A 27,946-nucleotide genomic window follows, 5' to 3' on the forward strand; every position below is an offset into this window, starting at 1 on the left:
GTCTCTTCAGTTGAAATGCACCATAATGTTGCTTGGCAGAGGTGATACAACGCTGCAACGTGTTCTACAGATTTCATTATACAATATGCTTGTTAATGCAAGCATTTGAATCAGAAGCTTGTAAAAACTTAGCAGTCCTGAAATACTATTCACATTTTTTCCTCATCTTCACTAATGGAGTAATATCTTTGATAAATCTGACACTTCAAAGTCTTAATTCTACTGTTGAAAAAGTTCATGAACTTACCAAGGTTTTCCCTTTAGAAAATCCTTTTTCAATTTCAGATAAGCTATAATACTTATTTTACAAAAATTGATTGTTGCTTCAATGAGAAACAAGGATACCCCAAAACTGTTGAGAGTATTATTATTATTACTACTACTTTCTAAAAGTACTAACTAATGTGGAAAAAAAGACTTTTTTTCCACTGTGGCTTGTCATCACCATGTTCTTATATTTGCAGTACACAGCACATTATAATAATTTGCTATTTTCAGATTTTTTTTTAGAATAACAGAAGTTGAGGTGTAATGATACCTGAAGGCTTCCAGGAAGAAGAGAAAAGGCATCAAATATTTCTCTTATATACCCAATTAGACACATTTGCAAAGTGCACAGGTCCAGAGATCAACTGAATGCAGATACATAGTGCAATCACTTTATAGTTCCTAGTATTGTTTGAACATGTTTTCAAAAGACTAATACAAGTTCTGAATTCCTTGTAATCTTATTTGTATCTTGCTGGACTATTTATACGCATGGATTCTCTAGAATTTCAAGTCTTTTGAGTGCTGAAAGCACTCTGCACATACCCACTTCCACATCTTGCTGTCTCTATTACAAACACAAAGAGCTGCATATATTCTCTACTCTTAGTATTAAAATAATCTCAACATTTCTGTTCCATTATAGCGAGGGTTTTGAGAGATGACCCAAATCTCTCAATCTTTGAGAGATGACCCAAATGAGGCTTTGCCTTAAAATGGAAAATTAAAAAAAGTTGTTGGATGTGTAAACTGCTCTGAAAAAAAGATGACTTACCATCTCTAAGCTGATGGCTAGGAAGAAATCAGTGAATAATAGTCAATATTCTGAAATGCTGCAGAAATGGCTGTGTTAATAAGAGATAGAAATTGCTAATGAAAAAACAACTGTGTGCTTATTCTGTCTAAGAATACTTAGAACAGCCAGTCACACAGCAGGAAGAACCAAGTATTCTATGCTGATGTATCAACAATATAGTTATGTTAAAATTTCTATATAGATTTAAATAGAACTGTGTCTATTTCTAATTATGCCAAATATATGAATGTTTTAATTGTTTAAATATATATTATAAAAAACATAATACAGTTTTGTGGGGAGCAAAAGAACTTCTGGTCTTAATTACTGTATCACAATTAAATTACCTAATGTACATAAGATCTGCAAAGTCTTGGAAACAATAGTGGGTGGTGTTTCCTGGAATAGAGCGATATGTCTTATGACTGGGAAGGAACACACACCACCTCATTTTAAAGTTAAGTCACCCAGTTCAATCCGCAGAGTCAGGCAAGAATTAAGAACAGGAAACAGAGGGACTTCTTGTCAGGGTTACTATTCAGAGAATGGAAAACTTAATTTCGTAGCCTGAGGCAAATAGTTAGAAGTAGCTGAAGTCAATTATAATTGTTTCTACAAAATAGTGCATCCATTGCTAGGTTAAGCAAGACCACAAAAAATATATCTAATTGATTTTTACACTGCTTTTAAGATTTCTGTATTGCAAGAATGCACAATGCTATAGTGTGAAAACATTCTGAACATAAGTTCAGAAAGTTAAAACTCTTCCACCATTTTACTTGGTTAAAGTAAAAGTTACACTACTGAAGTTAGCATACGCGTACATACTGCATTTACATACACAAACTGAATATCAAATACAAGTCCTACAAGTAAACTCAAAGCCATTTCAGACACACAAAAAAAATCTGTTAACACATATTACACATGCTTTTTTGTTACTGTTTTGTATACAATTAGAAGAGCAATGACTTAAACAAGTCTTACGTGGTTTAATTCCAATTACATCCACTCTCCCTGGTTATCTAGAAAAAGTAATCCAATCTTTATTCTATTTCCAGCAGGCTTTGTTAGAATCAATTTTCATTTATTCATGTTGTGAGACTGAGAAAGGGAAACTCAAAAATGTTCCCAAAGCATTCATATATTTAAATTGCTCAACACTGCATTACTTCTTACTGAAGAAAATAATGTTGTACATTAACCGCTTAGATGATACATTGCCACCAACTACCACTGTTAACTCAAAAGTGTACCAACTGACATCTGCTCTAAAAAGGTGTATTAGAACACAGAGCCCATTGTCACAAAATAGTCAGGAGTGTCTAATATATGTTGCTAAAGTTTCTACCTAGCTGTAGACATTAAATTATGAAGTTTTTACAAGCTTCTCAACACCTTAATATTTGTTTTGAAGTATATGACTTCTCTTGAAAATGGCTTGTACTAAAAACTAGTTAGGCAGATCACAGTGGAGCTGGTGAAATTATGCAATTACAGACTTCACCAAAACTGCTGCCACTCGGTCAAGATACTCTCCTTAGTTTATCTGACAAATCACAGAAGATGAGTCAGGTTTCAAACTTAGCAAGGAAGACTTGCTTGCACCTTATCGCTCATTATGTAAGTCAACAGCAAAACTTCCTTTGGCTTCATGATAAGATTTTCAGCTTTTCAAAACTGGTTTTGTGTGTTTATCACTACCCCTAGTTTCAACATAGTTTAGACATGTTCAACACAGTTACAAGCTTCATTATGTCAAATACAGAAAGTAGCAACAAGCAAAGAAGCTGTCTAAATCCAAATACTGCCTATCACAATTACTTTTAAGGAAAAGAGGTAACACTCTTAATAACACTCGATATTAACTTACATAAAAATTGCAGACAAGCATGACCAGAAAGGTTATGGTCAGTTTTGCTCCCAGAGATTTAGGTACTGGGCAGTCCCTACCATGCCCGAACATAGGCCCCAACTTGATGCATAACATTCTATACTAATGAGTAAATTCAAGAATTATAAAAAAATCTTGGTCACTTCCTAGCAGAAGAAACCACTAGAATTGTGAGCATAAATTACTTCTTCAGAAAGAAGGACAGAGATGGGAACAACACTGTCTAGTAGGATTTTTTTTTTTTTTATTTTTAATTTGGAACAGCATTTTTTTTCCCAAAGCTGTTTGTCTTGACAAAACAGAAACAGAAGCTTCCCTACAGGGAAAATTGTAGTCTCACACCAGAGAAAGCCTTAATAAGTACCAAACTGAAGTCTAGCAAAAAGTAGCCTTTTTTTCTTGCATGTGTGTATCAACATACTCCACAATTTCAGAAGCAGTATTCACAAACAGTTGCTATGGGTAATACTTGTGTTCTAATAGCATGTCCTACATTTAAAACCAATGAGTTGGAAAGTTTCTGAGCATGGTTAGTTATGTGCAAACTTCTCTCTCGTGTTTCTACTGCAGCAAAACCACTCACTCTTTCATGCCATCAGCTGTGAATAATCCACAAATTAAAATCAGTGTTCAAATGATTTTTATAAAGATGGTAGTAAGAAATTTCATTAAGCAATACAATCAAGGACTACTTTTATTTTTGCTAACTCAAAAGCATAGCTGAACACATTAAGATTCCTATTATAATTAAGTACTAAACAGGAAAGCTAGTTATGAGATTTAAATGTGGCTTAAATGTTTTGAGTGATCAAAACTTTCAGAAGTGCAAGCTTACTGAAAAACAAGAACTAAGCCCAGTGATAGGTTTATGCATGAACTACAACGCTTGTATGCTCTTCTCTAAGAATTATTATCCTTTTGCTTCGATTCATAGAACAAATTGGGTTTGGGAACAAATTTACTGTAACCCCCCCCCATCCACACACCAAGCACGGACAGCTAAACCAAGCTGCTCAGGCTTTGCTCAGTCCAATTCTGAACATCTCTAAAGTCTCAACCTCATCCTTTGCCCAGTATTTAACCACCTTCATGGTAACAAACAAACGAAAAACCTTTTTCCTCACAAGAAATCAGAATTTCCCGTGCTGCAGCTGTCCTGTCACTGCGTGCTTCCAGGAGGAAGCCATCTGTTTTCTCCATACGTTCCCCTCAGGTGCTTGAGCGGACAGGAGGATTTCCCCCTCACCTTTCTCTTCACGAGGCTGAACAACCGGCTTGTCTCAACATCTCCTATGCCACATGCTCCTACCCTTGAGTTGCTTTGGTGGCCATCAGCCTCTGTGTTGCACTGGGGAGCCTAAACCCAGGCCCAGCACTCCAGATGAGGTCTCACCTCCTCGTCCACTGGCTACACTTCTGTCAGCACAGCCATGGCTACCTCTCCTTGCCTCACGGACATGCTGCTGTTCAAGGAGCTGCTCATCAACCTTTATTTTCAAGCAGACATTTGAAAGTTAAGAGCAATATTAACAACTAGTAACATGAAAAAGATGTTGAGGAAAGCAGTAAGAATGCCTTTCAGTCAACTATTTGTCAGGGCCTGTTTTTCCCAATGAGGAACAAGGTGCAGAGGTGGAGGAGGATGGCTACCAAAGCACTGCAGTGCCTGATGTTACAGCAGGCAGAGCTGCCAAAGTACCAGAGCAGATAAAACTGGCTCTCCTCTCGTCAGTCCCAAACAGCTTCAAGTCTCCTGAGCAATCGATCGGTGTCTGCTGAAATCTAAGATTCTCTCTTGGGGTCTCATTTACTGGAGTGCTACAAAAATAGTTTGCAAGCAACTGTATAGGAAACTCATCATTTTAAGCCTTCTCCTCAGCCTGTACTGTCTAATGTCACTGTCCTCACTCTCTAAAGAATTACTCCCACTAGAAAGGAACCAGCTGCAAGCTCTGTGACTTCTTTTGACATGTCAAGAAATGAACCAAGGCTAAAGGCTGATGTTAGCTGTAACATTTCACACCCTTCATAGATACGTCAGACTAACTACTTTACTACTGTGCAATTAAAATTTTTATGTGTAAACTATCAGTAAGAAATTATTGATTTGGTATCCCACTGCTTAAATTCACCATTTCGCCTTCCCACATTTGCCAGAATTGCATACTTAGGAAAACAAATTTTGTATTGCAAGTGCAGTGCCCTAATTAGTTTTGTGGGACTATTTAAAAAACAAACATACAAACAAAAAACTACTCCAAATATTATGAGAAGTTTTTCTAGAATGGTTCTAGAATAAAGACCTCTCCTGCTTGCATTGCTATTTTAATGTAAAAATCTTGCTGCTTCACCACATTATTGTTTAACTGGCTACTACAGTCAACTATTGCTCTGTAAAATTACAAATGTTTATGGCTGAACGTTATTAGTAGCAGAACTTTTCTTCACCTTCATATAAATGAATCCTGCTTGTAATTAGAGCTGTTTTACAACATGCCCCTTTTCTGCAAGTTAACCTTGATCTTCATTGAAAACCAGATTTCAATACCTATTCAAAGAAGTGACTTCCCCATAAACAATACCATAACAAACACTATAGTAAATGAAACAATGGACAGGTATAATTTATTTATTTTTTTGACTACAAGGAAAAATTCGGTTAAAATAAACAGTTAAGGACTTGTTTTATTTAGTTAAGACCAAGTCCAAATAAAGAAAGGCACACATTCAATTTAAGCTTATTTTCCTGCAAACAGGAAAAACAGTATCTTTAAAGCCAAACTGTATTTGAGTTTTTGCTCCAAATTTTAAAATATGCAACACATTTCATTAGGAAAATTCCCCAAAAGAAAACTTACACAGTCAACAACTATCGCATGACTGATAAATATTTTTCTGTTTAGGACAACGAAACCAAAAATAGCATGAAGGTACAAATACTTCCAAAAAAACAGCACTTATTAGGACTTCTCAAAAAAGACTTTACCGCCTTCTTCATTTTCAAAACATTGCATATAATAGAGCACATGCAACTATATTCTAATTTGCTGGATTTTAGAGAACATCTTACATAACTCAAGGGATTGCAAGCATCTCTACAGCTGTCTGGATGCAATATAAAAACCACCCCACCAACAAGGAATTCCTTCTTTCTTTATACCACTTTCAGAAGGACCATATTGTCTCAGCTACAATTTTGATTCCTAGTTAGTTAGCAAATTAACTAAAAAGTCAAAACCGAAACAGAATCAGCCTCGTTCACATGCTGGCAGTCTAGAAGCACACACCTAGAAACAAACTGTGGAAAAGAAAGTGGAGACGGAGGGAGGCATTGGCTCCCTGTTAGCTTGGATGCCTATTCAATACCATTGCTTCTCTGGAAACGCTAGCCAGATACATCTATGACAATTTTTCATAACTTAATTACAAGTCTTGCAAGTAAGTTTACTTTCCAGTTGTATGTCTTAACTTGGTTGATATTTTTAAATTGCTTTCTTATGATGCACCCAGGGAAACAAAGAGAAGCAAGGGCTACTGTGTTTTGAAGAGCTGCAAGACATTTGTGAAGGCATAAAGACCTGAAATTCAAGCCAAACTCCTCCTCTTTTTCCTTTTACTCAAATATTTGATGAATAACACCATCAGTACCCAGAAAATGCTAAGCCTCTTGGATCAGCTAATGACTCAGAGGGCAAGATAACCTGCTTCTTTCAGGTATAGTTTATTTGCCTAACATTTCCAAAGACTCACGGTACATTGTTTAAATCATGAGACAACACTCTACAAACATGAAGCCAAATCAGTTCAGCTCAAGTATTAACAATAAAAGCTCCTTTCAAATAGTAGCTAGCAAAAAATGTCAGACTCAGCCCTACATACTAGCACAGTTTAGGAGCTAAGTGCATACAAAAGCCACTGTCCAAATTTGCACTTAGTGTTATTTTTATCCCATAGTTCAAATATCTGAAGATGAGCATTGTAATACACTGGAATGAAATTTGACTGCTGCACTGAGAAAAAAAAATAGATTTAGGCTACTTCCAATACAACTTTTATATTCAGACCTTTTAAATCCCTTCCTTAGCAACGAAACACAACAAAACATAAATATAAAACTAATTTATTACCTACATCTTCATTGCTTAAGCTTCTTCTTTTCCCTGCTAGTCATCTGAATGTGTCAGACTCCTGTAAGAAACTGCATTAGTCAGTGGCCTAAAGCTACAGTGGCAGTACAAGGTGCCACTTGCTGAAGGGACAATTTATTTATTATACCTGTGAAGAAGGGAGCGTATGAAAGCAGATACATTTGAGATATGGTAACTGCCAAGGGTAAGACAATGCAACTGGGAACTCAGTTTTGTAAAACTTGCATTCCTGTTTATTAAGTTTGAATTTCTCTTATTTTCCCAAGGAAAAGTTACTGAGGTTACCTGGGAAAAGTCTGCTACATAACAGCCAGCTTTCAAGAAAAGAATATGTGATCTTCTTTCAAATTCAATTATGTTAATTACAAAGTAATTTATAACCTGAAGATGTTGACTGGCACTGAGTAACTTCAAGGAGTTTAAGATCTCAGAGAAGAGCACTGCATGTGAAAATTCTGATAGATGTTGAGAAACTCCCCATGGGCTTCACTTCTTAAATCAATCCTTCATCTCCTAAAACACACAGTAGTACTGCAAGCATCATACAAATACTTCAGATGTAATCTACTCTAATTCCCTTCCCATTTCAACAGAGCAACATCTGGAGCTGTGTTTCGTAAATATATATATTATAATATATATATAATAATGATAATATGTGCATTTTTTAAAAAAGTTATTAATTAAAATTATACCTCTTATAATGGCATAGTAACTGTACAGTAACTGCAGTAACTGTAATTTGTGACGTGAAACAAGAACACCACTAAATACTGTTAAATTCTAATTTAAGCATTTGAATGTTAATAAAAATACTTAAACTAAATGCAAATAACAGGAACGGAGAAACCCTGTCTGCACTATGGAAAGAACTGCAGGAATAAATTAGCATTACAGTTGCAATCATAAATGACCATGCCTAGAAACCTTACTTTATTATAAGTGCATCACAATAGCAAAGCTTGAATGAACATTCTCCAGACAGCCGTAGTCCCTCTTTTGTTAGAGAAGTGAGTTTATGGCTGAAAGTTTTGTGCAAAACACCCTCATAAAAACACATGATATTTGCATAGGAATGGATTTCACACAATTTGATTAGCAGCAAGATCCTGTATGCTAGTATGGAAGAAAAGTCTGCTCTTTGCTAAACTTATGGATTGACATGTATATTTCAGAACTGAAATAAAACAAAATATTGTCTAATTCACCATAGATATTTTGTTACGTTATTGTCAGAATGCAAGCACCCATGTCAAATCAAGTACATATGCATTTGTAATCAGGCACAGAAAACAGTGCAAAGATGAAATAGATGGTAACTAAACTCACTGGAAAAATACATCTCTTTCTGTTGGACTACAGAAAGAAATCAAAAACGACTGCATGCCTAGCTAAGTATGTGCTGTTTCAATTTCAGAAGCTTTCTATTTTGTAACTAGAACTATCATAGAGAAAATAAAAATCAGCATTCACTTTCTCTTTTCTTCCTTTTATTTTTTTTTATAGTAGGTTCTGCTTTCTTTCTAGCTTCTCCTCAATGCCCCTAATTATCACACAATCTGCTAACATCAGATGTCTAAACTCACATTAGTATTTTAGTTATCCTGTGAAAGCAGTCGGGCAAATACATGATTAAATATCTTTAACTATACCCTCTAGTTAACATAGTTTAAAAAGAAGGAATAGTTGACTTAAGCTTTGCAGAAATATCGTGGTATCCTAGGAAACCACAGCACAGAACCAAGGAACACTGCATGACAGCAACGAATCAGACAAACAGCATGCAAACAGGATGAAGAGATACACATTGCAGTCTACTCTTCCAATTTAAGTCGCCCTTCAATTATGCCATAATGCATCTACTAATTAGTAAGAACACAGTTTGGGTACATGCTAGATTAAAATTATTTATAATGCAAAACACCACACAGTCATGGCACAGCAAGTTCTGATGCAGCCTTAATGAAAATTAGCACAAGAGCACAGTTGCATCAAAAGCAGTGACAAACATCATGCTGGTGCTGCTGAACAGTACATTATACCCAGACCTACTATAATATTCACCACCTGAGAACGTGTGTGGGTGTCAAACAAATACTCTGGAGACATTTCTTATGATTTCATTCAGTTTGTATTCAATATAATAGGAAAAATGAATTTCCAGAGTGTGGGGTCAAATTCTAGTGAGATACAAAAAGATACAAACTCAATATCCCAGTGAAGATTATACTTATGCTTGTCAATCATGCTAGTAACTAGGTCAGACAAAGAAAACATTTTATTCTTCAAATCATAATTACTGAAGAAATGCTAAGAAGTATAAAAAGGAAGAAAAATTTGAATACACTTAAATAAAAGTGGATGCTGAAGAACAACCAGAATAAATGTCACTCGTAAGAGCAAGGCAAATTCAAATGATAAAATAAATCTTGCAGAAAACATACTATACAATTTAAACCATTTCTTTTGTTTGCTTTACTGTCTGTAAGTAGTCAGTACACAATAAAATACACATAGGAAACAAAAAATGAAAAAAGTGAGCTAAATTTGTATATAATTCAAGCATTAAAAATTATTAAATATTATAACTGGTTAAACAAGTGGGTATTAGGGCATAACAGTTAACTTTCAGTGTCTCTATAAGATTCAATTACAATTCACGTGAACAATAAGTATCAGTAACTGATACAGAACTTAATAACAACAGATACTCAGGGATAAACCAGAGTCAATTAAGAAAGAACTTAAACCAACAAAAACTTATTTTGACTGAGATGACTAGCTGGATTGCTTGAAAAAGCATTAATACTTTTTAAATATATTTTTATTTTTTGTGTGCAGGTGTGTGCGCAGCTTTCAGGATACGTAGCTTTGTCACCTCCCTATCAAGTGGAAGTGGTTTATGTACAACAAGTATTTGGAAAAATTCAGCATAACACTGCCATTTCACTCACTTGTTTCTGATGTTTTCTTCATTTTGCCTCAGGAACTGCTGTTTTCCATTTTACTCATGGTTGTGTCATGTATCAGTTAAAACAAAAAAGAACATGGAAGCTTTATGAAATGGAGGTTCACTACCTATGCTATGACAGCCTACGCTGCAGCAACTGAATCAATACCTACCTGATATAAATGGGGCACGCTCGAAGGAAAGCACTCTCACTATGGGTGTTGACAATGTGAACTCAGAGCAATCCACGTTTCATGTAGGTGTGTTTTTCAGAGTTGTACTAGCTCAGGTTCCAATCAGAGTCTTTTTTTTTTTTTTTTTTTTTCTCCTCTACACCAGCCCTCTGAACACTCTCCCCAGCAAGGAACATCCTTGTCATTCTCTAAGATCTTTCTCTTCGTACAAGGTGTTACTCTAGGGCATGTGCACTGAGAAAAGGTTGTGATATTGGCTTTTAGTCAGCTTGGTTGTATCCTAGATCTTGTGTTAGACAGACTACAGTTCCACTCTGCCTTGCACAGAGCAACGCTGAACTAGAAGAGGACTCAGCTAACAGACACGCAGCCAAAAGGAGGCAGACATGAGACAGAGGTGATGCGCCCCGGGTCACAGCACAGACCTAACTGTGGCCACATTGCCTACATGCTTTTCTTCTTGGAAAAATATAATTCAAACGTCTGTCCTCAGCTCCAACACCCCTTAAAAACCCTGCTAACTATGCAGAGTTAGGAAAGAAGAGGCAGGAGGCCTCACCACCATTACTGTAAAAACCAAAGGTGCATTCAGGCTCAATTTACGAGAGTTAAAGCAGCCTTGCATGAGCCATGTTGAACCAAAGCCATGCCAAATATTTACTGAACACAGAAATACCTCTAGCTAGTTTTTCTGCCGTTTCTAAAAGGTAATGCTCTGGTTATTGATGAGGCAGCCATATATGCAATTTTCTTTCTTCAAAAGGACATCGTTTGTGGGTCACACACGAGCGCTCAGCCCCGCTGCATGGAAGCCTGCTGTGGAGCCACACTGCGGTTCCAGCAGACAAACTTTAAATAAGAACCTTGCTGTTCTCTTCCCTAAAAGGGAACTGATAAACATCTGGTCTTTGGAAATTACTTTGTGATGTTTGGATTTTGTACCAGCAAACTACTTTCACACACTGTGGTATATCATCACATGATATTGTACTTTTCCAAGAAAAACCTAGTAAAATGAAAATACTTCATTACCATGAACTCTTCGTTCTTAAAAGTTACATAATTACTGTGCAATCTCTTATAAGATCTTATTTATTTTAACTTTAATTATTCACTTCAATGAAAGGGTTATTTCATAAAACAAATCTTTTCATTTAAAAAAAAATCTTTTTTTTTCCTTCTCTGTATATATATTTTGTTTACCACATGCCAAACTGTTATTTCATGTATGTGAAAAGAAAACTGGATTGAATACATATGAAATAAACTATTGGCAAAAGAATTGCAAGAGCTTGCCATTGAGAAGATTAGATTCACAAGAAACGCCTTTTACTTTTTCCAAAATCAACAAAATTATTAAAAAAAAAGTCATAAAAAGAGAATGAAAAGATTTGTTTGAAAGAGGAAGGGATTTTTCAGGTAACTCTAAATTTCCAAGTTATTTAATTATTCTTAAAAGACTTGCACATTTCAATCGTATGTTGACCAGAACACTATGGTTCACCAGACTAAGTAAACTCAGAAAAATATGAATTACACTTTTTTAAAAATTAAAGTTTCATTTGAGAAACTCAAGACTATATTACACACTTGTTTAGAAGCCCTGAAAACTCCTAATTACGCCACCAACAATTCTGAGTAGACTTTGCAGAACGAACACTTGAAGTCTTCATCTTTCATTAATTTTTATTCAACCTTGCATTGTGCATAGCCTAAATGACGATCTATTTTGGCCAATAAGGAGCACTGTGTTTCCTTAATTTGAAAAATCAAGAGATAGAATAGATTAAAAACCAAAGTCTTGATATACCATATGATTCACTAAAGACTAAAAGTTAATTTCAAGAGAGGAATTTGTTGCACATACAGTGTTTGCATCTCTTCAGTTGTTAAGCTGTGGAATAAGATTGTTTTCAGCCAAATTCATGCTTGTAAAATTTTAAATGAAATGATTTCATTAAGCAGCTTCATCTCAAAAAACTTGCACAGATTCAGGTTCTAGAGTTCTGTAGGTGAGGATTTTCTAACAGGAATCTTGAAGATAGAGCGCAAGCAGAGAAGGCATACAACTTTGGGAGAAAAAGTAGCGTAAAGCTGCTACACAGTTATACTGTTCTAAAGAAATATTTTCTTAAATTGTTTCTATTTATCATGTATATACTTTATCTGTAACGTACCAAGAATCAGAATTAACTATACCATCGGCTATTTTATTATATTCCTCATCCAAAACAGTTCAACTACACAGCTAAGGCAACTTACCATTTGTTTTGACTTCACAACAACCAAAATTAAATGATGAAATCTATGAAATACTCACTTTTAAAATTATTTTAAAGCTAGTAATTTTCTCATTTTTTTTCCAAATCTTTACAGGTGGAAAAACACTGAAAGTGAGTTTGAACTCCCTGACAAAAGCCACACAAAAGCAGAAACAAAACTTGGATTGGATTCAAGGATCATCCCTGATTGCTCCTTTTCTGCTAGAAATGCACATTCTATTCCAAACCCAAAAGAAAAACAAAAGATGTGAGAAGGTTTATGACAAATTAAACTGTCCTTTTATGCCTGTCCCGAACACAGATTTTGGTTCAAAATTAGTTATTATGCAAAAAGTCACACTTCCACAACACAGCACAAAATACAGTCAGATTAAAATGCTTAGATGTTTTGTTAGCATAAATTGTTGCCTTTCAACTATTTGGTTTCTCCTCTCCCATAGTAGCTCTGAGAAGATCCTAGCAGGTATGAACATGCTCTCTTTTAATTACAGAACTGGATTACTGCTGTAACTGATTCCCAGTTTCAGCAAATTATAATCAAGTACCCATTGTGCATAGCAATCATTTAATGGCCGAAAAACCATAATAAAGAAAGCTTTAATGAAGAAAGCTGGAAACTTGCCGAATTTTTATGGCAGTGCACTCAAAAAGAAAGAGTTATAATCTGTATTTAAGATTAAGAGAACCTTTTAATCCAGATGGCCAGAATTAAACAAGGCAGTGTAGGCAAATTTTGATCAAAAGCTTGTACAACATGAAAGTACCGAAATTCCCCCAGTAAACGACTGCTAATTATATAAGAGGTTGCATGTTCATTTTGTATTGCAAAGAACATTGAGGAAAATACAATATGAACGTGTTGCTTCCTCTGTGATAATTCACTTTCTCCGCTAACCTTTTTAATGGCAAGACATTTATTCGCTGCCATTTATTTGAGGCAGTTCCATAACAAAATTTTAATGGAGTTTGCTAAATGAATTACAAATTATTTCAGATTAGTATACGTGTACTTTTAAGATACAGCTCAGTAAACTAAAGCTGCCGCAACAGCAACTTGAAAAGGCTTTAACCTAGTTCCAATATTGTATTATTAATACTGATGACATCCAAGTTTCAATTTGGTCTCCTCTCCCTTAATTCACTGGAACTGCTGACACACTATTTAGTAACATTAGCTTTCCCTAATTCATCTCCTAGTCAGCAGAAAGGACATGAGATTTTCTCTTTTGCATATGCCCCACTCTAAAGGGACCGTTCATCCCTGCAGACGTGTAGCTGGATGGGGCGAATGGGACTGCCTTCCCTACGGCTGCTGGGAGCCTTTCTTCCTGACCGGACAGCATCCTCCGGGATCAAGAGAATTCACATCCAGAAACCGCAGAGTATTTCTAAATCCCTAAAACTAAAATTATCCTTCAGCAACTAAGAAGTAAATGTATTGCTTTTTATACAGCAATATAGAAGTAATAGATTGCTTTTTAATGGCCTTCTTTCTGCTTCTGCTGGTTACATCCAAATGCCAGAGTGCAACAGTAAACATGGAAGATTTTTCAGCTCCTCAGTAATAAAAATCCATACCTTCTGCAAAGGCTTTTTATGTTGTTGAAAGAAAACCTCTAGGATATTTGTTAATGAACCAGAAATCAGAGAAATCAATAAAGCCTGAAGTTACACAAACCCAGCAACTCTTACCCACTAAAAATACCCAAGCGAGAACCCAGTTTGTACACCTACTTCTGGAGCTTACACTCACTTTTTTGATGTTTCTGCTGAGGCCAAGCCAGTGCTGAACCATGATATAAATCACTTCAGCATTGTTATGAGTCAAGAAAACTGATTCAGCCCAAACAGTAAGGATGCCCCTGTGAGGAGCTATGTAACAGAGACACTGCAAATCCCAGTGTGTACAGAGCAGCACCGCTTCGTAGCATCTTGCTCCCTTCCTGAGCCCTGGGAATATCCACCAGCAGACCATGATCTGTCACCTCTGCACGCTGATGCTATCCCTGTGCGGCTCTGGAAAACCACAAAGCGATCTGCTTTTTGACAGAGTGACTTTTTGCAGTTGCTTAATTAAGGTGGTTTTAGTTGGAAGGAGATCACTGTATCTTTGATTTGTATTTTTTCATTTTCTGATTTTCTGACAGAGGTAACCTTTGAAGATCTGCCAGGCTCTCTTAAATAAAAAAAAAAAAAAAAAAACAAACAAACTGTAAAATCAGATCAGCCTAAGTCTCTGTATCGATCTCCACTGTTACTTCTTTATACTTCTGCTATTCATGTGCAAATACAGCAGAAGGCTTTAGTTATCTCTGCTAACTCATCTCCTGCTCCCAGCTACAGAACAGGGTCTGCTTGCACACCCAGAGCAGCACAGCACTGCAACTTTTCTGCAGTTCCCAATTCTACTTAACAGATTAAAGGAGCTGAGAACATGACAACACACCGATCTGATAGAAGAGTGGAAACTAAGGTTGAAGTGTCTGTCTGAAACCCCAGGCAACAGGTTCATACTGGCTGCATAACATTTTTCCATTTCTAAGTGTTGTAATTTCCCCTGTGAGCTCACTCGGGGTTAGCTTAATATTATTGACACAAATCAAAATCAGAAAAAATATTGCAGCAGCTGAACATGATCTGAATTTAAATTGTACTTGTGATAACAGGATCTCTTGGATTGTTTGCAGATTGTGCAGTAGAAAGCAAAACTTGTCCAAAAGCAACAGCAAAAACTTTTATAGGCATGCGACTCTGACTCCCTTGGGCAATGAACAACCAAATGATGTTAACTCCCCCTTCCCCCAAATTTTTAAAATTAAACTCTTCTGCAACTATCAACAATATCAGGGTTTCTACTGCACCAACACATGTTGCTGTCACACCAATGGTGTACTGGTTAATTGTGCCAGTACAATATGAACTGTCACTTGCAGTAGCTTACACATAGGGCTGCAAAAGCCAATACCAACACTACTATTATTATGGCCAACTATCAGCTAAAGCAACCCTTTTAACCTAGAAAAGAAGAAAGGGAAAAAAAAATAATCACATGTGAAATTTATTATTAATGAAAAATACAGAAGGAAAACTAATTGAGGAAAAAAAGATCTAAGTAGCTAAAACAACTGCAAAATAATGAAAAAAAAAAAAAAAAAAGTAGAAAGAGAACAGCTGGCCTATGTAACTGAACTATTCTGGCTCTTCTTCCAGAACCAGTGGAAATCCATGAACCAACACCATGCTTGGTCCTGTATCTGCAGCTGCTGATGAACAGCATTTAGTCATGGTCCAACGCTCTACTCTCAACTAAGAGAATTCTTATTACAATTAAATTAAAAATTACAAAATGCCATGCTGAAATAAACATCGGGGAACAAATTAATGTAAAATACACATTAAAACGTCGCCCCAAATCATTGTATTGTTTATTTGTGGAATGCTTGCAATTGTTTTTTAAGGGAGTCATAAAAATTCCTCACTCACCAGGACTCCATTCATGAGGGCAATGAATTTCCAGAGGACCTGATTTTTTATACAACTCAAGAGAAATATTTTTGGATACAAATTGAAAAAAAAAAAAAAAAAAAAAGTTTTAAAACTAATAGTTTTATTCCTTAAACTGAGCAGAAACTTGCCTGAAACATAAACAATGAAAACTGAAAAAAAATAAAGACCACAAGTCTTGTAAGCTAAATACAATACCCATTGTCTGGACTTCCTTATTTCCATGAAGAACATCTGATTTTCATTTTGGATTAGAACATTCAGCTAAAATTACTAATATAGTGGGATTCAATTTAATTTAATTGCAAAATTTCAAGGAGAACAACTTTAGCTATGATCTGATAGCTGTTCCATAACCGAATTCACATTCTAACTCTGGAAAGAGCAATTCTAATCTAATGTTGAATCCTAGCTGAACAAGGTTTTGATGATCTCAGAGTGAACAGTAGTTCTCATCAGAAAAAACAGCACATAAAACTCGGATCAACTGGCAGCTTTTGTCACTGCTTAGCCAGGGAAAATTTGGCTAGCGGCTCGCTATCTTTGCAATTCCAAGAACTTCCAGTATTTTTCTGTGAAGAGATACTCACGTGCCAGAGATAAAAGCTAGACTTAATACGGGCTCAAGTCAATGGTGAGAACAACACTGTCAAACTTCTCGCTGGTATTTCACTTACTTGGCTGTTCTGCCCAGAGTGTAGCAACAGACAGGGATCTGGGCTGAACGCGTGAACAGGCCGCAACGGGGGGCTCCTCCTGCCCGACTGCATGCATGGGGGTGAAAATATACATATATGTGCAAATTGTTAGGAAAAACAACACACTCAGGCTCTTAGAAGAACAAAACCCAAGAGACTGACAGCAGTTTTAGTAAAGAATCCCTAACTGCAATACAACAGATTCAGTCCAGGTTTTTCATGTGCTTCACTCTTTTCACAGAATTGTGGTGAAATGATATCATTATTTAGGAGAGAAAGACAAAATAGTAAAAAAGAAACCTGCAATAAAATGTATAGACAGCCCAAACAGAGAAGGCTGACAGAAAATGTATGAGCCAGAAACAGAGAGACTGACTCACACTGCAACTCACTCCTAGACCACATGTGAAGGCAGACACGGCTATTTTGGACAATGCAAACAAAACATTTAAAGGAAAACACAGAGGGTGCTCCGTATCTAAGGCAGTATGTCGTTATGCACATAGCCTGCCTTTTGCTTTAGGAACCCATGAAGTTATGTAAGATCAAATACAAGTCTTAGGCTGGAAGAAGCAAGATAAGGCAGAAAGAAAAGTTGGGGGAGCCTTTTCTCTATGAACATTAGTGTATAAAATGTAACTTTTGATTTTAAGTTGTCAATTTTATAAACTAACAGGACTTAGCAACAGATGAATATTAGAATAATACTCTAGGCAGAAGCCGTCCCAAAGGTGAGGAAGGTTGCTGGGTTGCTGATGAGGGGCAAGGAGCTGAAGGAGTATTTCCCCTCGGAGACTGCTGAATTACGCCCAGTACTTAACAGTCAGGAAAAACTGGTACTTGCAATTTCTGATTGCTCAATGAGAATACAAGTATTGGAAGATGCATGTTTGTACAAGAATGGGAAATCAACCTGTGTTTCAGACTACTAAATTGACTTTATAGGTTCAAGAAAAAGAAAAAGCATAAACACTCAGGCAAGGCAATTTTCTCTTGAATCCAGAAAGCAGCATACTTGGCATCTCAAACACCCAGTAAATGAAAAAAACAAATGAAATATCAACACAGTATTTGATCCTAATCTTAAGTCTTGGACTTTGTAAAGACAAAGAATAAATATTTAAATATAAACCAAAATAAATTTAAATATAAACCAGTAAACAGCTTCACAGTAACTACTAACATAAGTCACTGAAGTTGTCGAGCCCTTGTTGAAAATCAAAGTGTTTGTGATCATAAACAGAATAAACGCCACATTGCCCATGTTAATGTGAAAGTAGAAAACATGGAAGAAAATTTCTGATTTCTTTTTAACATGACAAGGAAAATAGCTAAGGAAAATAGCAAAGAAAGCCATTTTTGAACAAAATTTTTGTATGACATTCTCATAGAAAATCAAGTTCCCTATTAAAAAGTAAATTGTTTAGGAGCATTTCTGAGCCAACTTATTGGTTATTACAATAACAAAATAATACAAATATAATAGGAATCTAGAACTGTGTTTTTTCAGGGAGTTTACCACTGAATACATAAAGCTGTTTTGTAAACCTGGAAGTTGAAAAGATGAATATTTTAAATTCAAATCATGCTGGTGACCACTTAAAATAAAACATACAGATGTTCGAATCCAAAGCTAATGCTGAGGGGAGTGAATCAAACAGAGAAATTAATCCATGACAGGACATGAGAAAAAAAGTGTTATGATATAGTTAAACACACAGTTAACAACAGATGAGACTGAAGTAAGTCAATGAAAGAGCATAATTTCATCGCTGAAATGAAAGTGATGATACATCTTGAAAAACTAAAGCAATACTGAGAAAATTAAAAAAATAACCAGAGTGGAAGGTTTAAACAAAACTATATTGGAATAGGACTTTGGCATTTTATAGTAAACTGGAAAAACACAATAGAAGGATGAGACACTTTGAATACTTAAAAGAAAACACTTGTGGCCCATGAATGAAATAGTTCCATCTCCCAACAACAACAAAATTGTCACAGTAAAAGGGAAACCAGGAAAGTATTTAAGAAAAAAAAAATAATAGTGGTTTGCATAGTAACAACATCTGTGACTATGTCAATATAAGCACAAGGGAGAGAAAAAGAGCTTAGTCCAAACAGTTTTAAAAATACCTTTGGGTGGGATACACTGAGAAAAATTAGCTGAAAGCTTGCAAGACATGATAAATTCCAGCTGTTGGTCTTTGTGGACTTTTTTCTACTTGCCACTAACATATAATATTGGCAGGAGACCATTTCTGTTCTTCCCCGTCCTCCATCTCCAAAAACATACAGAGAAAATACAATGTCCTTAAGGTTTTGACTCCTTGATGCCTTGTATATCGTGAAGCAAGAAATGAGAAGTTAATATATTCAATGCAATTTGGAGCGTAGGTTTTGCAAGTCAGCATGCAAAATCCCAGACCAGCAAATGTTCCCCACATGGCTGCCTCTGCAGACACTTTGCTCCCTGAGCGTTAAGGCGTATGAACTTCCACTGCGAGCAGCACTCAGGGCTGGCCAGGTGGGTTGGCTGGTTTGTTCGGAGCAGGGCTTGCCCAGTGCAGGATGACCGTGCTCTGTGCTCCTCTACCTGCTTACATTTACTGTCACTGCAAACACACAACGCAGTGGTGCGACTCAAACGCACTGCACCACAGAGTGTAGCAGACTTTTCAAAACAGTTGCTTGGGCAGATTGTGACCGAGAGCACACCGTCTTCTCATTATATAAAACAAACAAACAAAAACCTTACCAAAAATTCCCCAACAACTCACAAATAGGATACCATAACCAGGACTTGATCCATTGCTTTCAAACACTCTGGCATATATTAAGCATGGCACCTGAAAAAACGACACAATATTTATCTGCATTCCTTTTTATTCTCTCTCTTTGCTCTATCAATCCAGGGATTCGCTCTGCTGCTATAAAACCTAACATTTCCAGAGGAACAAAAGACAACATGTACTACATCTGTAGACTTGATTTGGCAGGGGAATGTTTTAATAATTCTGGGAGATTAATTTAGTAATCAGACACTATCTGAAGAAACAAACAAAAAAACCCACCTGATCAAGGAATAAGTTACATGAGAAATCTGTGCTGACTTCTGATGTAGCTTTGTCCTAATTGCAAATTTAAAAAGCCCGGGAAAGAACTTCTCCAGTTTGCTGAAATCCAATCTCCTACTGGATTTCATCCAGGTCTATACCTCAAAGGCAAAAGGGACTTAGTCATAGTTTTACAGAAGTGAATTCCTGAGTCACATTACAGGGCAAATGGAACTGCAAAACAATTTCTGCCATTAAATATCTTCCTTTTATAGTCTTGCCTGTAAGAAACAAATGCAGTAAGTCTACTTCAGAGTTGGAAAGCCTTTCATCATTGGTTACTGCTCGTTTCTCATTCAGGTTTACTAACACTGACATTAATACATGCCACGCCAACTCTGCATCGTGGTAACAAGAGCAAATGATGACTGCTCTACTAAATTTAACATCAGAATAAATAATTTGTAATTAACCAGATGTTAAAATAATAACCGTTTTGAAACATCTCGGCAGTACTGCAGACTTCGTACACTGGAATGGGACGCAGCTGTCTGCAACAAGTTACTGTATGTTGCACTAGTCTCTGGGCTGGGTTAATGAAGCTATTTTAAAATACAGCCAATTTTGTGCAGCTGAGATTAATGGAGCGATCAAACTGACATGATATGCATTCACTGAACTCTTACTCACACAAACAGGGACCTTGCGGCAACCCAGCACACAGCAGTGCCATGAGGAATTTACATTTCATTGTCCCTTCTAATTACACTAACACTGTGACTAAATTTTGGAGATGCTGCAGAAAAAGCCAACATTAAGCCCTTTGTTTCAAAAGCCACATTTTCCCACTTCCTCTTTGCCTGAGGCTTGCAAACCCTGTTCTCTGTCTCTCTTAATCTCCAAACATTTACAACTAACTCAGTCAGCCTACCTAGTCTTTCAGCAAGCCCCAGAACTCTTTCACACGGCTTTCAATCCCTTTTTCTGTCCCCAGGACAGCACAGCTTAAATTTTCAGTGGTCCTCAATCCTGGTCTCGCTTAGATACATGCGGCCAGCACACCAACATCGCCCCTCACACCCTCACCCTCTGCAGACGGTGACTGCTCTCACCAGCTTTTCCCCCAAGACTCAGACCACAAAAACCTCCGCCAGGAGGTCACCACACCATTTCTTCTCTCACATGCCCTACAATAAGTCAGTTCAGACACGTTCTTAAATTGATGCCTTGCTCATGGCAATTCTCAAGCACATCAGAGAACCACAGAATCCTTTAGGATGGAAAAGACCTTTAAGGTTACCCAGTCCAACCATCCTAACACTACCATGTCCCAGCACCAAACCACGTCCCGTAGTGCCACCTCCACATGTCTCTGCAATACCTCCAGGGCTGGGGACTCCAGCACTGTCCTGGGCAGCCCATTGCTGGCCTCACAGCCCCTTCTGTGCAGAAATTGGTCCCAACACCCTGTCTAAACCTCCCCTGGCACAACTTTGGCACTGTTTCTTCAAGTCTTACCAGACGCAGTGTTACTCCAGTTATAAAGAATATTGCTTTCATTTGTCTGTGCAAATGCTGAATTTATTACTTTCTGTATGTATCTGGCAATTTTGAGGCTTAAAGAATACTACAGTAAAATTCATCATCTGCTCAGCATCAGCTAAAGGCTGTCAAACCTGCTGATTCATTTCATCAGCATTTATTGTGCTTCATTAATTCTAGATCTAAACATTTTCAACAAAATAATGAAGTTATATATAACTCAAAGCAGGAGCACTTATAAATCCTTCAAGCCTTTGGCAACTTCTTTAATCCAGAGTAATCATGTTTCCTTGTATAACAAGTCTTGTGATGTCTGTAATAGCATCTCGCTGCAGTAACAACAGTATTAATGTTATAGCTCTCTTGCATGCCTGAAGTATTAATCAGATCCCTTACTTAAATATGAAATTAGAGTAGTCTTGATACTCTTTTTGAAACAGATACAGTAAGTCCCACAGGAAATTAAGAAAAAAAAAAAAAAAGTATGATGAAGATCTAGACAAAGTTGGTTTTGATACTAGAATAAAAGATTGCAACTTTCTGAGTACTGTTTTAATCTCTTACCTCAACTCTTCAAATTAAAATTATTTTTGTAAATAGGCAGTCTGTTCTATAACCAATTTTCTCTGGGACGTAAGTTGTTTGCTTTGCTTTTGCACAGAAGAGAGCAAAGCAAAATCTCAAAATCAGAACAAAGGATAGCAGATTTTATGCTAGAGCTGGTGAACATCACTCTCCTCTGAAAGCAGAACATTCAGCAGTCACAATATTCATTCTATTTATACATTTCTTGATGAAAACAAACTTTCCTCTTTCATAAGTACGCTTAAATCCTTGCAATTTTCCAAACACAATAACCTTTCTCCAGTATTGTCTTAAGAGCTGATGTAACATCTTCCACCAGCTATTACTTACAAGATAAAGATGTGCTACATTATAAAGTGACTTTTTTAATGACCATCCTTGTTTGAGTTACCTTTCTTAGTGGAACAATTACGTTTGTGACCTTTATGCCTCCATTTAAATAAAAAAACAACTAGTATTACCTCATTTCCCACTCAAAATCCCTCACAACCATCTCTAATTTCCACTGTCTAAAAAGAAAAGTCACTGTCAGCTCCTTGAACCTCATCAACACCTTTCAGCTATAACCAAGATTTTATTGTTACTTTAGCAAGAATGAGGAATGAGTAATTAAAAAGTCATCTACAAGCATGAATTTATGTATTAAGCACATATTAACCAATATTAAATTACATACTAAATGGATTAAACAATTTGATCCAATTTCTAACCTCTTGATTAAATCCAGAGAAAAGAAGTATCAAAAACGTAGCCCCAACCAACCCAACAAAACCAACCCCAACCAAGAAAAGCAATGTTTAAAGGATTTCATTACCCCTCTAAAAAGGGTGAGCTTGCGTTTCACAGTTTGGACTCACTCCAAAGGCTGTCCCCAGATAATCCACCCCTTTCTTCCAGCAACCAAAGACAGCTGGAGAAGTTGATGACCATAGCAATACCCATGCATGCTGCTGTCATGAGCGCATGCTAGCGCAGTTGGACAAACTTAGTGAGTCTATGTAATTCAGTATAAAATTCTCCCATAGGGCATGGCAGTTGCATTGTGCCATCAGAGCAATTTGAAGTATTACAAAAACAACTAGAAAGCCTACAACCACGGCTGTTCTTTGTACTGCCACGACTGCCTATGATGCTGAAGTTAAAATAGACTGCTCAGCAGCCACTCACATATGAAAGCTACAACAGATGCTTTTCAATTCTTTACCTGAATGAACTTTCATCATTTAACTTCCACGTTTCTTTTTAGTATTTCTTATAGTGAGCAAAAGTCATGCAACGAGGGTTCTTTTGGAGGCTGGAAATAACATCTTATTTTGCATTTGCCCCTTCTTTGTCCACTATCCTTTTTTGATGTTACTGAGAATTAAAAATGAAGCCTCAATGTAATGCGTGTCATCTTCTGAAAACAAGTACAAGATTTACAATAAGAAAAAATTGTTACATATAAAGTTATTTGCCTGTGAAGAAAGACAGAAAACTAATTTCAGTGATTGGTATATTCTACCACCCAACTCTGGTCTTTCAAAATGCAAGTAATCATAGGTACAGCATAATATCACCACTAGCTTGGCATGCACCATGTGTAGCATGAGGCAGATCCAGAGATCGGTAGGTATAAATCACTCACCCAGGAAGAAAAAAGGCTACGCAGTTGCCAACTAAGACAATTAATATGAAAGGCATGTTTTTACAAGGGCTATTCGAAGAAATAGTATTTGTGGGAAGAATGAGTCATAGCAAACTTCATATACTATACTTACTCAAAGTAAGAAGACAAAGGGAATTAGAACTTAGATTTTTTTTTTTAAATAACCAAGAAACATTAGCGAAAACAGCTGCTGCACTGTAATAATGTTAAATAGCTCTGTTATGGCTTCATATTCTCTTCCAGTAGTAGTTTTCTCTCTTTTTAACTTTCATTTTGGGTTTGCTATTGTTGGCACGCTGTTTCAGTAGACACTTAGATAAATAAACATTTCAACAACATAGACCCTTTCAAAATGGTATCTCTTAACCCCTCCGTCCCTTGAGAGGTTGAAAAATAATGGCTATATACTTCACAGGTTTACTTCTGCATCCCTTCTCTATTTCTCCGACTCCTCTTTCTATTTCAGCTGCAGAAAAATAAATAAGCATCTTAGATGTTACCTCCATCTAAGTAACAGTTTGTATCATTACCTACGTATTTTTTACATTTCCTGATTAGCCCACATGATTTCACACAACTTAAAAATGAGCCAAGAAATACATACTTTATGAATAACTTTAATGCCTCTTCCTGAGGTCAGATGCGACTTCGATTTTCCAGGAGAGGACATTTCTGCAGTTTGTACCTAAATCAACCGATTGAAGTCACTGTTAAGAAAAACTTGATCACTGAAGTGATCTGTATCTTCTCAGGCACAAAATGACTAATCCTTGAATCAAGTCTGGGTTTTAACTATGAAACTGCTCATATATTTTTGTCCCAGCTAAGCTATCAGGTGGGCTCTTCAGGACTCCAGCCAATTCCATAAACACAAAACAAGTACGCTGCAAAGCAAATTTCAGCTGGAAGCCAAGTTACGTGTTCACGAAGAAGAGATTGAAAAAAAGAAACTTCACTAGAACCTGAACTAGAATACAGGAAAGGAAATATCAGCATTCTGTAGAGATACTCATTAAAGGGTAAACAACAGGAAACTATTCAGGAACAAACAGAAAGCTCAGGACGGTCAGAGCTATGGTTAGTACTCATTGTAAGGGCTATTCAAATTCACTGTTGCTGATCCATGTCTGTTTTATAAATCTCTGCAAAATCAGTGCCAACTTTAGCCAACAATATTTGCATTATAGTAGCAATATGGATGCAAATGTTTAAACAATCAGGCTGGTAAAATTATTTCATGCTTCATAAAACCCCTAACCCTAATACCTTATGAAAATTTAATACAAGATTTCTACAAAGGGCCAAGTCTTATGTTGATGGTTTGTTATTTAATTTGCGATACTTAGCTTTCTCTCTGATTGTCAGTATGTGAATATGAATTAGCAATCACTGCCATTAACATGTGAGAAGTCCACATGATTTTTCAAAAACTCTTGGCATTACAGTTATTAACTTATTTTATTATGAATTAAAAGTTCCATCTATACTTACAGTAGTTTGAAAAATAAAGCTACTTCTGTTTGTACAGAAAGGTCTTGTCAAAACTAAATGATGACAATAAAATACCAATGAGTTTTGAATATGTGATAATTGATAGCACAAGTTCTCTTACACAACTCCATAAGTGAAGTTTTGGAGATGTTTCCATAGAAAATATAAGTTGTCAGGAGAATGCAAACACGGTTACCATTTCAGTACTCTTAAGGACAACATTTAAAAATCTACAAGACAAGTACAATAAATACAGGGGGAAGGGTGAGCACAATACAGTACCTCCGGTAACATTCAAAGGTTCAATGGTTTAGCGAATGTAGAGGCAGACTTGCTTCAAGAAATTCATAGCACCTTTGGGTAAGTCTACAACAGTATGTGTTTATTGAAATCTGCATCTGGTAGTGATTTGTCCAGCAGCAAACTTTTTTTTTTTCTTTTTTCTTTTTTACTCAATCTACAGGGGGCCCATATACTCTGCAACTGTTCATTTGCACTGAGATGCACATTATATAATTTATGCTCTTAATTATAAAATAAAGTTTATCAGCATGTTTGTCTATGTTGTGTAATTTCTTATTCTTCACATGAGAATAACAGAATGCATCTTGAACAGTCTATTCATTCCTCATTGTAACAAAACATACTGGAATGGAAGAGATTTAATTCCTAAATTCTTTTACTTCTCCCTTCTTTAGCGGAGACTTTTTCCTTTAGAAAAAGAGGAATCAACATAGTTTGAAAATCTTTCGAGAACAGAATCATCACTCCTCCCTGTACTGCCCCCCCCCCCCCCCCCCCCCCCAAGGAACCATGCAGATTATAATCCTAATTTCCTAATTTGCAAACTGTTATTTTAGTTTTGATATATGTAGGTCAAAACTGTAGCCTAGCCCAAAGAGAGTTTTGTTTTAATAAAGCCTCCCCTGCAAAAACTAGCAGGATATTTTGGAAAAAAATCTTCTTGTCCTTGCCAATCCCCAAACCCACAAGGAAGGAAAACTGATTACAGCACGGGCAAGGAAAAGTCAGCATCCTGGGAAGGGAAAGAAAGGGGGCTGAAAGCCCTGCACCAAGATGATCAGAGTTTCCTCTCCCGTTACACACTAGCTCAGTATTTTAAGCATTAACTCAAGAACTTCAGTTTCTCACTATGATTATTATTTTTTTTAATATAGAATCACAAAATGAACCTTCAATTAGTGCAGATTACTAAAATGTTAGAAAGTTATTCTCCAAAACTTTACTCCAGGGATTCTTGAACGCAATTGTAATGAGACAAAAAGTACTCTTGACAATTCATAGGTTTTCGTTTTCATCTTTATCTTATGGTTACCATCTTCACTAAACAGGGTGACCTCAGTGGCATTTACTTTCAGTAAATCTCATCAGGATTACGGTCAGGTCTTGATTATAAATCTAGCAAGGGAAGCAATGACGGGAGTTGGGGGCACCCTGAATCTTTGCAAGATGAAAGGACTGGGTACAGTATGTTAGGCACACTTCCAGCAGCTTGCCACTGCCTAGACCCTTGCAGCCTCACCCCAAATACATGTAAAATACCAAATGTTCAGCATTCAGAAGAGGAATAAATGGTATCTTGATTTAATAGAACAGGGGTGTAGGAATTTGCAGCACTGGCCAAAGGTCACTTGAACCAGCTAAACTATTCTCTCATGCAGATGTAGAGGGACAACAAAGGTAGGTGATGGGAATGTAGGTTTGGGTGAACATTCAAATAAAACTAAATCAAAATCTGCCAGGCATTTTCTATACCAAGGCAGCTGGACAGTTCAATATTGGGATAATGTAACTAAATACAGAAATTGTGGAATAATGTAAATAAATTACTATATATTTTATGACCTATTTTTCTACATGTATCAGGGTACTCTCGTCTGTATATGTGAACTAATAAGAGTGAGAGGGGAAGGTAAAAGGTAGACTTGCACACTATTATTTTTATTGTTATAGTCTGTTACCACATTTCTGATACTTTTTGATGCAATCTGACTGCTGAAGTGCATCACTGAGAACATGGAGGAGATATTTTACCACTTTAAGCAAAATTTTGAGAAGACTGAGTATAAAATCTGCTAAAGGTTTAAAGTTATCAGTGCCTCTTACTAGCCACGTAACAAATATCTCTCAAAAACACTGTTAGTGCTGTAAAGTACTAGTCCCCTTCTTGGTAGTAAGAAGAGGAAACAGAGTACAAGGAGAGAACACACTACAAGCCAAAAACATTTGGATCCAATTATGAAGAAAGATTTTACAATCTCCATGGGTAACTCCCCACAAATTTCAAGGTGCCAGACTCAGCAAATTAGACAAGAATTTATAGGAAATTCATGTACATAACTTGGATGTTTTGAAGCAACACACCACTTAGTGATCCCATATGAGCTTGTAGGCATGTCTGTTCAGAACTGCTTTATCTTAAAACTCTGAGCAATTTCTAGGGATATGGAGCAAAAGCACTTGTCAACCTCCATCTCCATGGGCAACATAGTTGAGTTTTTAATTCTTCTGATCACCTATTATATGGGATTAGATTTTATGCCTGGACCAGTAGATCTTATGTCTATGTCCACTAACGAAGCAGCCAAAACATGCAAGCCTATTTTCTTACCTATATACCAGCAAGTGAAGTCGAAACAGCAAATGAGACCAAGGCACTATGCAACAGAGATGTGCAGCACTTCTGCCTCAATCAAGTATCAGAAGTGTGGGAATGTTCCTGAAGAAAAAGGTTTTACCTTTGCTACACAAGAACTGCACTTCAAGTCCAAAGACAAAAAAAAGGAGGGATGGAGGCTATTTAACACGGTGATAGCGTTGTGCTACACTTGCACACACTTCATGCCCTATCTCAGGTTAACTCCAAGAAA

The 27,946-nt window shown here is 36.6% G+C and overlaps 1 protein-coding gene across 5 annotated transcripts in view; it reads right to left on the reverse strand.

Moving 5' to 3' along the window:
- The window catches only part of ATG7 (autophagy related 7), a 104,953-nt gene that overhangs the window by 24,623 nt on the left and 52,384 nt on the right, over positions 1 to 27,946 (reverse strand). The gene's annotated exons all lie outside the window — the stretch shown is intronic.

The sequence above is a fragment of the Netta rufina genome, assembly GCF_964035555.1.
Source record: "Netta rufina genome assembly, chromosome: 10".
Classification (NCBI taxonomy): domain Eukaryota; kingdom Metazoa; phylum Chordata; class Aves; order Anseriformes; family Anatidae; genus Netta; species Netta rufina.